Genomic DNA, 13,352 nt, shown 5'->3' with positions numbered 1-13,352 from the left:
TTCATCCAGTTTATTAAACCAGTTTTGCAGCTGATTCATTTCATTTTAGAGGCCCAGAACTGCTGAGTGTGGGGCAAATTGCTGTCAGCCGTGGGGAGGGGAACATCATTGCCAGCCAGGATCTGGCTGCTCTCCCCTCCTGACACATCCAGCAGCCCATGAGGAATCACTTCTGCTGAAATTTCTGGTGAGGAAGAATACAAGCTGGCCAAGACCTTAAAATTAAAATTCGTCTTTCTTACTTTCTTTTATGATGTAATTGCTGAAAAATAAATGGTCAAGGTTTTGGTTGTATTTCTTATAAGAAAGATTGTCTTTCCAGCAGCTCAATTTCCCCAGCACCAAACTGGGAATTAGTTCAACACAAACACAGGAGAGTGTCATATTCTGAAAAGCTGCCTGCAGAACCTGCCTTTTCTTTTTTGGAGGGTTATAGGGTTGGGTGGATTTTGTGCACATTCTGAATAAACTTAAGAAAACTTGGCTTAAGTCTAAAGAAACTATAAAAGCCCCAGTCCCTAGTCTTAGCTCAGAGCCCTCTGCTGAAAGCAGGCTTGGAAGCAGGGATGGGTCATTCTCGATGGTTCCTCAGATGCCCAGTTTGCAGGGGTATCTTTCTTGCTGCTACACTGGCTCTTGTACTTCCAATCAAGCCCAGTATGGCTCAGTGTGAATTCTGTTACCTCCAGGTTTTGAACAATTCACATTCTGATCTTGCCTTTCTGCCTTGTTCTGGCTCCCCCCAGTTGCTCCAATTTCCTTTCCCACCCACCTTCCAGCAGCAGCGTGGCTGCTTTGAGCCTGCCCTGCCTGTGATGAGCAGCTCCTCACTGGGATTCCTCTGGTACATCCCATTCCTTCCAGCCCCTCCACAAGCTGCACTGTCCCTTCCTTTCCCAGTCAATCAGCTCAGCAGCCTCTGTGGCTTTATCTCAGATCACATTTTCTCCTCTGACTTTGCTCACTGGGTTTTCAGGGAGGAGCTTCGCTTTTCAGTTTTGGTGTTTAAAAGCTACGAACCTTCAGGGCCTGCGGAACGTCAGTTAAAATAATAAAGGCACTAATTAATTGACAAGATGTTTTCACTCCAATTTAATCTGCCAGGATTTAACTCTGCCTAGAGGACATAAAACTGTCTTCCCTTTCTTTTTGGTTTCCATACCTTCCAGTTCTAGCACTTGTAAGGCTTTACTTAGTCTAGTGATTATTGCTGAGGTAGTTTGAGAAGCAGCTTGAAAACAGACACAAGTATCAAAGGAATCTGTCACCTTTTTCAAGGTGTCTTTGTGTCTGTTGGTTTCTGTTTGAAGGAGCAGCTCTGACAGCAGCATTTCTAAGCTGTCATATCGTATTTCTGACTGTTTCAAAGACTCTCCAGGAGGGAGAAACTTACAGGAGTATCATAGCACTAAGAGATCTTCAGCAATATTGTTTATTTTTCCACAGCTTCTCTGGGAACCTTCTTGCATCACTGCTTTGGCCTTAAATTAGTATTAACTTGCTAGATCGGAAGCAATTGATTTTAGGATAATTTCTGACACACAGCTATTATTAAGTTGTGTTTAAATGTTGTCTAATAATATATTCATTAAAGAAAGCTGTTAGCTAGACATCATAAACACCCACATGCCAGTTCCTGGCTTCCTTCCACATATCCATAATCCTTTTTTTCCTCCATCTCTCTTGCATTGCCTTTAATTGTCTCTTGCATTACCCCCAGTGCTAATCCTGTTTCTTCTCAGATAAGCATTCAAAATTTGCTGGTTTTGATATTTTGAATAGTTATTGACTTTACCTGTTATTTTTTAAGTGGTTGTTTAAAGACATGATGAGGTAATCTGAAGCAATTCATTACATTAATAGTTACTGTCTATATTGATGATAATTGTATGTGGAAAAGCAGTCTCTGCAGTGTTACCCATTTCTCACTAAAATCCCCACAAATCTGCTGCTGTAAAGAAGGAGACTTATTCACATTTCAAATTTTTAACTGTCCAAAATGCCACTTCTGCTTCAGGTAGGGGCCACATGAAGATTAATGAACATGGAGTAAATGTAGTATATTTTTTGGAATAAGCAAAGGCTGTAGAGCACACCATGAATGTAATGTGGTTTTCGTTAGCAAAATATCTAAAAGTGAATTGGAAAATAACTTTTAACAATTATTGCCCTGAAATCAATCACATTTTTTAATTAAATAAACATAAGCAGGCAGTTGAAAATGAGATCTGAAATCTTTAGTAATGAGCACCATGACCAGTAAAATACCACATCAGTGTTGGTAATTCATTAACAATAGTGGGAGAAATCATATAAAAATGACAGTTTCTATTTCAGAAAGAAGTTGATGAAATGTTGGAAAATATGTGCTGCGGGGGGGGGTGGGGGGGATGTATCCCCCTGTGGCAGCAGAGTGACTAGAAATGATTTTCAAAGACCCAGATAAAAAATGAATCCTAGCTTGGGGCTGTGCCTCAGGCTCTCTACCCAAATCCCTGTCCCTCATTTCTTGTCCTGGCGTGCTGGGCCCTGAGTTTGGGAATGAGCCCTCCTCTGGCCCCTGGCCTGCTGTTCCTTGCCCCCAGGCAAGGCAGATGGCTCACCAAATGCATTCATGACAAGATCCAGTAGGGAAAAAAAGCCTTCCAAAATTAAGATGTGCTTTTTTGTTAATGAGTGTCCCCAAGTGGGATGTCCAGGTATCTCCAGGTATCCTTCACTCTGGCAGAGATGAGCTGTGAGGTTTTTCACTTTTGTTCACTGTGACTGGCACAACAAATCTCAAAAGTGCTAATAACAAAACTCATGCTCCTACTAAATGCATTTTTTAGAGTCTGAACAATTCAGAGAGCAACATTTGCTGCCGATGTACATCTATGTGCATCTTAAACCACCACCACCTTAGAGGCAGAAAATGCCCAAAAGGTGAAGCAATATTAAGACCCTGTAGGTGGCTTCACAATGCAATGGAAGTGGGAAAAAAAATCCTCAAAACCCCAGAGGAAATGAGAAAATAAAAGATGAAATAACAGTAGGAAGCCATCTGACTGTGTACAGCACATAGAAATGCCAAAAATACCAGGGAAAGGAACCGCAGTTCATAAATTTAAGTATCTGTTGCTTTTTAGAAAAGAGAAAAGCCTAGGACTGAAATAATCTAAAAGTGCATGAAAAAGTGAAAACTCATTTAGCTGACACTGAGCTGAGACTAAGTGCCTTACACCTCCATCAGTCTGTGCCAGGAGATTGCTCAGTGCTGTGAACTGTTCAGCCTGGGCCATCCTGGCTGTCCTGGCCAAGGGGAAGGATGTCACAGAGTCCTGGCAAATGCCATGGCAGAGCCAGGGTGGGATGGGGCAGAGCCAGACCGGCTTCCAAACAATTTGCAGACTTTGGGAGCAAATGCCTGGTGATGAGAATTGCTTTTGTCCAGGCACATTGCCCTTGTTCTCCTGGGACAGGATCCCTAAAGGTTCAGCTAGGAGGTTTGGGGGAGCACTGGGCAATCTTCTAAGCTGCATTAGCTGTAAAATCCCATATATAGAGGGAAAGAGGTTTAACTTTGTGTATGTTTCCTTTAGTTTAGCCAGTGCAGAGCAGCAGGCTGTCCTGATTACCCAGCGTTTCCCCTGACACAAACCAAATGGCTTCCAGCTTGAGGAACTGTCTGTTGAGTCCCATGTTTATTATAAATCTAGGAGATGAAAAAAATTATTTCAGTTTCTGTTTTTTACAGCATTTCCCACCAGAGAACACTAACACTTGTAAAACAATAAATGCTGTAATATAACATAGCAAGACTGTAAAATGCTGAACAGTAGATAAAATTATTTACAAAGACCATTATGGTTTCTTTTGGAGAAATAATACAGCATTTAATTTTAAGATACATGTGGTGGGTGTAGTTTTTAGATGCTACAAAATGGAACATAAATACAGAAGTGCACATGTGCAGTAAGGTACATTCACGATTTTAATTACTTCTCCCACTAATTTGCCTCTGTGATTGACTCCATCTCTGCTCCACCAGTTTCTGAAAAGCAACTTCTTTGCTAAGCAATTCAAGGAAAAAAACATCAGCATCAGAACTTCAGTGTCCCACTTGGGCTGATTTTCAAACAGGATTTCATGGGAGGCCCAGGTTTGCAGAGGATCAGAGGGAAAGTTGTGTTGTTTTGGTGCAGTGAATGGGTCAGGGACATTTCTCCAGTTAGGCTGATTTGTTCCCTGATGAATTTTTTTCCATCCTTGCTGTAATACTGAATTCCAGTGCAAATGTTGAGTGCTGCTGTCAGAGGATGGTGGTTGGAAGGGAAATGCTTGGCGCTGCCTCCCATTCCTCATTGTGCAGTGAAGTCCAAGCCAGCTTGCAAGATGGGAAAATGCACATTAGTGTGAAGAAATCTAGTCCTGAAAGCAGAGCATTGGAATCCATCTCCTACCTGGGAATTTCAGCTTCTTTTCTCCTTCTTGCTGTAAAACCAAAGGCCAGTGGCAGAGAGGTGGTTGCTGTGTTTCAAAGGATGCTTGAACTCTGCCAGCTTTTTCTATTGATTTTCCCTGCAGATTATTTTCTACCTCTGGAAAAGCAAAAAATGGAGACCCAGCACAACAGGCTCTGCCACTTACAAAGTCCACAGAGGTGGCCAGGCAGGCTTGCTGATTGCTTCTGGGGAGCAGTTGTTTTCACCAATGTAATCCCTAAATAAAAAATTGAGGTACTTTCAGGCATACTAGAAAATAATTAATTTCCCAGCATAACACATCTGCATTTGCCAGCTGTGCTTTGATTTTCATTGCATCATTAAGTAAACAATGGTGGAATTTGCTTGGCCATGTTGCAGCTCTACCTGGGCCTGCAGCTGCTGGGGCGGTTTCCATGGATCAGAGTGTGCTGGGAGCACAGGCAGTGCTGAGACAGCCAGCTCACATCAGGAATGGCAGTTCAGATACCGCTGCAAACTGCTGGAGTAGGCACACAGAGCTCTCTTGGCAAGGGAATTTTTCTGACTAAAACACACAGGAGCTTCAGCTCAGAGCTGACTGGAATTCAGGTAGCTGCTTCATCACATGCAATCAGCCAGCTGAGCCTTCCCCTAAAATTTCAAGTTGGAAGGGGAATAAAGTGACTCAATACAAGCTGCAGAACTTCCTTTTTTTTTTCTTTTCCCCAAAGCGAGCTCTACCCTTTTCTATAAACTTTGATTTTCTATAACTGCTAGAACCACTTTGGCAAAAAGTTCAACATTTGACAGTTTTTATTTAGATGTCGACATGTGGTTTTTATATTCTTAAGTTTAGAGAGATGGTGAATTCTGTCGTTTTCAAATGTTTAACTTGTAACTGTTGGAATCTGCTGGGTATTTAAAATGGATTTGAGAAAGGAAGTAGGGTATTAGTTTTATTGGGGAAAAGAGAAAAAATATTTTAAAAGTTCCTTTAAATGAATGTTTTTCTAACATAATATAGGAAAATATATTTATATTGATTATAGTGTTTGATACTGCATAATATAAATGCCAGTTGGGAAATATTGCTGCAGTGAAATATTCTGTATTTATTGTATAATGAATGTTCCACAGAAATAGCATATAATGTTTAGAAAAAACAAAATAGGATTAGAGGGAATGTATTGCATGGCTAAAGCTTTTATGTTGTGCTAATAGTACTTCAAAACCCATTTTGTATTAAATAGACTGTTGCATTTGTATTTACCATAGACTGTGAACAAAGTGGGTATTTTTAAAGGCAGACTTTATCATTGTCTGAAGAAGACTTCAGCCAGCACCAAATTCGTATTCCCTCTCTCAGTTAATCATAGTCTTAATTAAACAAAGCCAAGCTGAATAGGAAGGCAGCGAGATAATTTTAGACCCTTAATCCGTGGATATGAAATCCTTAATCCATGGATATAAAATAATTTTCTAAAACCGGGAGTGAGCATGTTGCCATGTGTGACATGCAGGGAAACTGAGGCAGACCCAGACTGTCAGATCCTGGGGCTGTGCTGGGGACAAGGCAGAGATGCTCCTGCGAACCTGCCCGAGCCTGTGCTACCAGGCGAGCAGCAGCCTTTGAACAACTTGTTTTAATTATGCGAGGAGCACGCTAGCTTTCCACAGTCGCCTTTTAATCTTTTTTATATTTCTGTTCACACTCTGTCACAGATCCGTGCTGCATTTAATTACCGCGGCTCGGCTCGTGTGCGGTGCCGAGCGCAGGACGGGGACGCGGCTCTTCCATTGCCGAGCCGGCCCCTTACCTTTACCTCAGGCTCAGGCAAATACGGAATTCTTTATGTTGCTGGTCACAGAAAATCCTAGCAGACCTATATATTCAAGACAGATCTGTTGTTCGGAATAAATCCAAAGGATTTGCAGCCCGTCCATGCTTTGCGTGACAATTCCCGCGGGATGCCCCGTTGTCAGTGCGGGATCCGGAGTGTTCCGCGGGAGGGCACCGCGCCTTGTGCTGCGCGACCTTCCCCTGTCACTGCTGCTGCAGGTCGTGCGGGACATTGGGTCATGCCTGGGGCCCATCATAATCGGTTTCCCTAAAAAGTAGGAGCCTCCCGCACATGTCCCTACACTCCCTGCCCCAGAGGAGCCCTGTGCACTTGGTTCCAGCCTGGGAACCTTTCTGTGTTCCTGGAGATGCTCGAGACATCATTGTGGCGGCAGCGCACTTCATGGGCTTGGATCTGTAAATAATTCTGGGATCGGCAGAGGGAGCCCAAGGACACGCAGTCTCAGCTGCGGATTTCAGACCAACGCAGTTTTCTGGGTGCTGAAGTGTTCCTGACATAAACTATCTGCCTTTGAGTGTGGCAGTAACTTTTTTTAAGCCCCCAAACTGTGCAGCGGCTGCGTGGGGCCTCCTGGGTTGTGCTGGAAGGAGGAGGGCTTAGAGGGAGAGGTGTTACTAATGGGAATCTCTTTGGAAAAAGGACTTCTTAAAATTATTAATAATGAGATCAGCACAGAAATCCAGGGTGTGCCAACATCCTCTGATGCACCAGTTTGGCTGACTTGTACAGATCTGTCCATAAGCCTGGGTAAGAAGCAGGATTGGACTTGGATAGAGGGAGGGGTTAAGGTAAACTGTGCAAAATGTAACTTTAACTGGGATTTGCTGTGGGGTCTTTGCATTAGAAAAATACTAAAATGGACATTACAAGGATTATTGGTATTATTGTTCTATAACTCCATTTTATTACTTCTGACTGATCAGTTTTTCATTGCTCAACCATAACACTCATCTGATTTTTGAGGAAAAAAAGTTTTTAAACAATCACTTCGCTTTATAGCACTGTTCAAAACCATCAAATTCACTTTGAAAATTTCTAAAAATGACAGCTTTCTTCATCATTGAAATTCATGTTGATTTTCAAGTGCTCATTGATGGGTTTTTAACTGCAAAAGGGGCCCTGCAAGCCTGACCTTGAACAAGAGATGGGTGTTTTCAGAGGCAGCAGGGCCTGGTTAGGATGTTTTCATATGGTTATGCCAGAGCCAGAGCTCCCTCTTGTGAGAAAGAAATATCAGAAAAGTCCAGGACTGTCAACTGGCAATGTGCAGTGAAGGTGCTGTTTAGCAGGAAAGCAATTCCCCACAGCCTTTCCTGTAAGTCTGCACATACCTCCATCCACTGGGACAAGAAAACAGGGGATTTGAAGCTACCAACATGCAAAATGGGGAAGTGGCACCATAATTTGTACTTAGCTGTGATGTGTCACGGAGTTCGGATGCTTGACAAAAATATAGGAGTATTTTTCAGTGGAAATAATTCCTCTGTTCCACAGCCCCCCATGACTTTTGTCTCTGGCAAAAAAAGCCCAACTTTATGTCAGCTAATAAAAAGCAGAAAAGAAATGAATCTGTCAGAAGTGATAAATTCTGTTTGCATTTTTGTGTTCTCTGTGCTCAGCATCAGCTGTGATGAATTGATGACTCTGCTGCCATCCTCAGCACAGAGCACCAGAGCTGGGCTCCCTCGTGTCTGTGCCAAGACCATCTCCCTTGGGAAAGGAGGAGTTTCCAGACATGCAGTGGCTGCTCGGGGTGTAATGGGGTACATTATCCAGCAGAATGATATTGGTGACCCTGTAGAGGTCTTTAGGTGTATTTTAGCTTGGGAACATTTATGGAAAATACTTGGTATTTCGTGAGATCTGGTACACTTCAAAGGGGAATACTGTTGCAGAAGTATTTTTATGAGCTTTAGGATTAAGTTCTTTTTGGCAGGTGTGATTTAGTGGCAGCCAAAGGGGTGACAGTCACCAGCAGCAGTGTGAATCACTGGGGAGAGCTGTGGCAGGGCCTGGGCAGCCCATCCATCATGAGAGCCCAGGAATTGGGGGTCCTCCCCCCTTCCTGCTGGGGTCACACCTTCCCCCTGCCCACTGCCAAGGGGGAGCTGCTCCTTCCAGAGAGAAAACAAGTGTTTATAGAGCCTTCTACAACATTTGTTGGTTTATTTTGCTGTTGATAAATAAACAGAGCTGCTGGGTTAGCCATTGGTGCAGCTGCTATGACTTTAATACCACAGCTGAAGTACTTGGTTTGCTTCCTCCCACCCCATCCCCACCAGGACCTGTCACCTCTGTCCCTTTTTCATCAGGGAAAGGACAACTCCTACATCTTACAGACTGTCCCCAAAACCAGAGTGTACCCAGGTCATGGCACCTCCAGGGACTGACACACTGCTTTTCCAGGATGTAGTTTATTAAATCAACCTCTTTCCCTCTGCATGGCAAGAGTTAATTGTGCCTAGTATAAGAATATTATTCCACAGGATTATTTAAAAAAAAAATATCATTTTTCTTACACAGGGAACATGTCCAGTAATTGATGTGGGAATATTAATGCAATATGTATGTTATCAATTTAGAAAAGCAGAAGACATATTTCCTTAAGCTTCTAATCATTTATACATATGACCTTCATTTATACAGCAGAAGGGCTCTTCCAGAAAGCTACAATTTGCTTCAGATGTTTAGCCTGGGTATTTTACTTTACCTTCTAAGTGCCAACTTTGGGATTATTTAGCAGTAAAATTAGAAATGTGGATTTGAGTACGTACCAAAGTCCTGACAGGTGTTAATGGAACTCAAGTTGAATATTTTATTCTTTAAATAGTAAAATGTAAACCTGCATTTGTTTAGCTTTGCCTTCCTGCCAACTGTATCAGGTATCTTGTGTGTGACTAGAATCACTGTTTTCTGTACACGGTCTTCATGGCAGTTTCCAGTGCCTGTTCCCAGCTCAGCCTGTATTTATAATCCTAACAGATTTCAGCTCCACAGAGAATTCCTTAGGCAAATGTGTGATTCTCAAAGAGAATCAAAGAGATAGGAAAGAAAACTCTTCATGCAGTATAGCCCAGATTTGAAGAATATGCCTAAAGATGCAAATAGATGCCTAAGAGGATTTCTCAGAAGGAAAAAAAAAATCCCGGACATGAAATTAAAGCAATTTAGGTCAGTTGTGTTAAAAACAAACAAACAAACCCAAACCACTTAGGGTGGGTTTTTTGTTGTTTGTTTGATTGATTGATTGATTGATTGATTGATTGATTGATTGATTGATTTTTTGGGGGTTTTTTGGGGTTTTTTTTTGGCTTTCAGACACCTTTAAAAATCTCTTCCAGGGATTTCATTTGGTCTCAGCAGTCTCCAGGTTTGCTCAGATTGCTGTGTGGGGCATGCTCTCTTTCAGAGAGGAACTGGATGTTCAGGAAAGGATGTGGAATACTGGCACAGGCACAGCCTTCCTTATCACAGGAGCTGTGCTGGGAGATGTTTATTATTTTGATGCATTTTGATGTTCATCAGTGGAGACAGTGGCTCCTCAACACCTTCCTGGGACAGACTGACACCCCCTTTGGAGGCATCTTTTCCTTCTCAGTGCCTGAGAGGAAGCCAAGGTGCTGGTCTGACCACTCATGGACACCTGGAGTAGGGGGAAGGAAGCCTTCCCTGAGTTACTGAAAGCCCTGGATCTGCTGTCTGACCCACACACTGATCCCGGGTGCTGGGAGGGGAAGAGCAGCCCTGGGGCTCTCTCGGTTACAGCTGCCCTGCGTGTCCTGCTGCCCTCCTGAAATGAAGGGAACCTTAAAAGTGTGGGGAGATGGGTCTAATCCTCCAATAAAGCAGCACAGTGTGCTCCCTTCCTAGCCCAGTCCCAGGCCAGTGTCTCCACAGGCCGGGTCTCTGTATTGTCCTTGTGCCTAGCAGCTCATTCTGGTCCAGTGTCTGCCACACAGGCACACTTGCAGGGTTGTAGATCCCCAGAAATGAGGGAGAAACTCTGAAATCAAGAAGGCCTAAGCTTGTAAGAGTTTTGAAAATTAGCATCATGCTTTTTTTGGTGTCCTTGATGAATTGAAGAGAACATCTAACACGGAAATGCACTTTCAAAGTTGAATCACTTGGTTTTGAAGGAGAGTTACTGGCACTGGCCAGAAAATCTATATTTGTCCAGAAGAATTATTTTATTTTCTTCTGGCTTCACCACAACTACAGAAATTATTTTGCCAAAGGAATGGGTAAATTTCATCTCAGTAGGAATCCAGCAGAAAGCTCAGTCTTATAAGGCCTTTAGCTAGATTGGGACTTAGTAGAGTTTCGATAGTTTAAAGAAAAATTCTGTCATGGCTGAGTGGTTTTCAGCCCATGGAGCCTTGCAAGGCTGTGACAATCCATGGCTAGAGCTCTCCTTCTGCTGACTCTGGGCCATGGACTCCCAAATCACCTCAGGGAGATTGCAGTTTGCTTTGAAATTGAAGCAGAGAGGAGCTTTTAGTGTAACTGCAGATCACAGAAGGGCTTATCTCAGGAGGGAGTATTCTGATGGCTTTGTGCTGTCAGTGAATTAAATTATATAGGCTGGCTATTTTTTCATCTTCTGTTGCACTGACCTAATTTAATACAAATACATTACTGGAGAGCTGAACAAAAATCGTGTAGGTCTTAATAAGATCATAACAAAACCCATTGAAATCTTTTTCTCTTATGCAATTTAAATTCAATTTACAGTCACTGTTTATTTTCACATACTTGGTTGTTGTTTTAAGCACTGGGGTTTTCTTGCACTGCTTGCGTAACTCGGAGCTATTGCAGTATCAAACCGGTGCTCTTAATGTGCTCTGGAATTTGGCTTTTTGGACTTTTACCATTTAGAAAATGTATCCAGTTGAAAGGACAGTCTCAGAAACAGAGGAGCCTTTCCACAAGCAGTTCCTGCTGTTGGGTGTGCACGTAAGAAGAGATGATGATCTGAGAATAACGCCCTCAGAGGTGTGTCCTTTCCCTGGGAGCACATCCGAGCCCTGAGCAGGCTGTGGCCATTCCTGCTGCACACCTGAGCCTTTGGGCTGCACCATTCCTGGGCCCCATTGCCATCAGAATGAGGGCATTGCAAGACTGTTATTTTGTCATTAAATGCCACACGTTGGACTCGATGATCACAGAGGTGTTTTCCTGGGATTCTTGTGCACATCTCATCAGCTCACCTGCAAAGGCCCCTCTGAAGCACGGCAGGACAATCACTCTGTAGCTTGTGAGGTGCTGCAGCAGGATGGGAACAGAACAAGCATTCTGGTTTTCTATATAATGAAAAGCCTGAGCTTGATTATATTAAAAGCTTTGAAGTCCTGCTGAATGTTTGGCTTCCAGCCCAGCTGGTGGAGAGTGCAGAGAAGTGCCTTTGCTGTTTCAGTGTCAACTTGAAATTAATTTTCTCTCTCCCAGCTTGATCAGCCACTGAAGGTCATCTTATTTCAGTTGTTCCTAAAGCATCCTGCATACACAGAGTACATGCACAGGGGTAACTGGGGTTTGCATTCACTGGGGAAATGATTTGTAGCTATTTTTCAAGGAGTGTTGTAATTTATTAGTTGAATTCTGTTGCTTAGATTGAAAAAGTATCTGACAGTCAACTGGAACCAGCAGTTCCATTTTAATTCCACAGGGTAATAATTTTCTACTATTATATATAAAGCCTTACCCCAGTTATTATACATATTAGTTGTTGGGGTTTTTACAGCACCACAATGAGAAACTTGCCAAGCAATAAATTCCATTGAAAGGTTTCTTTGTGTCTTTAGGAAAAGCTTACGTGAGATACTTCCCTACTTACATGTAATAAAAGGAAATAATAAGGTACACAGCACACGAGTAACCATTAACTTGTGCTATTGTGCATTTTACTGGCTTTTATTATGGATAACTTTCCAAACCATACAGACTCAAAACAAGTGCCTTTGCATTTCTCTGAGTCTATCCTTTTAATTTACAGAAAACCTGATTCACACAGATTCTGGAATTAAATCATCACCCCAGCTGCTATGCTTTAAGTTTCCCAAACCTTTGTGAATCATTGTGTGGTTTTGAACAGCCCAGTTGTTGTGACATAAGAATTTTTGTAATTGATCAAATATGTTTAGGATTGGTTGGTTTATATTTTTAGCAAAAAAAAAAAGTTGGTTTTAGAAGAATTTATTTAATTTTTAGGAAATTGAATTAATCTTGTTTTTAAGTCACAATTTCCTTTTTGTGTTTCCAACTAATTGCAGCACAGGAATTATTTTGATTTTTGTCTCAGACGTTACAGCTTTGTTGGGCTTTGGATATTTTTCTAAGTCTTCCTTCAGAAGCCCTAGTTCTTCCTGCTTGGCAGTTGTTAAGCTACCTGCCTCCTTGTTTAATGTTCTGGGAGAGAGTTCTGCCTACTTATGTCTGAGACCAAAAATACCCCAACTCTGAGGCACCAGAATAAACAAACAGGACACAAAGCCAAACGTGGCCGTGATCAGAAGCAAAGCCACGTGTAGGCTTAGAGCACAATTTGGGGCTTTCTGCATTTGGGTTCTAGGAGAGCAATGATGAGTCAGTGCTGCCAGAGCTGCTTGACCACAATTAATGGGTTTGCAGCTGGCACTGGGTGTCCTTGGGAGCCAGAGAGCTTCAGGAACCCTTGCTAGAACAGGGGGGTCGGGTCATGTAACCCCAGGAACCTTGTTCTGTAGTGACTAAAACTTCCTGAATGTCTAAGTTTCATTCAAATTTCTGGAGGACAGAGAGCTAAACTGGAAACAGAGGCCCCTTCAAATGCACTAACAAGGTGCAACCAGACCCTGGAGAAACAAGTGCACTGTGCAGGCTCTGTGTTACCCTGGATCAGCCCCAGCATGGGGGATTGTCTGTGCTTGCAGACACTGCAGGGGCTGAGGAGAGGCACAGGGGCACCAGGGATCCTGATGCTCCCACAGCTTTGCTGTGGTCCTGGGACTGGGACACAGGCACATGAAGGACCTGAGCTGTATCCCACATTTCTGGGGAGGGAAGAGAT

Source organism: Serinus canaria, chromosome 8, assembly GCF_022539315.1.
Source record: "Serinus canaria isolate serCan28SL12 chromosome 8, serCan2020, whole genome shotgun sequence".
Taxonomy (NCBI): domain Eukaryota; kingdom Metazoa; phylum Chordata; class Aves; order Passeriformes; family Fringillidae; genus Serinus; species Serinus canaria.
This window is presented reverse-complemented; position numbering follows the sequence as displayed.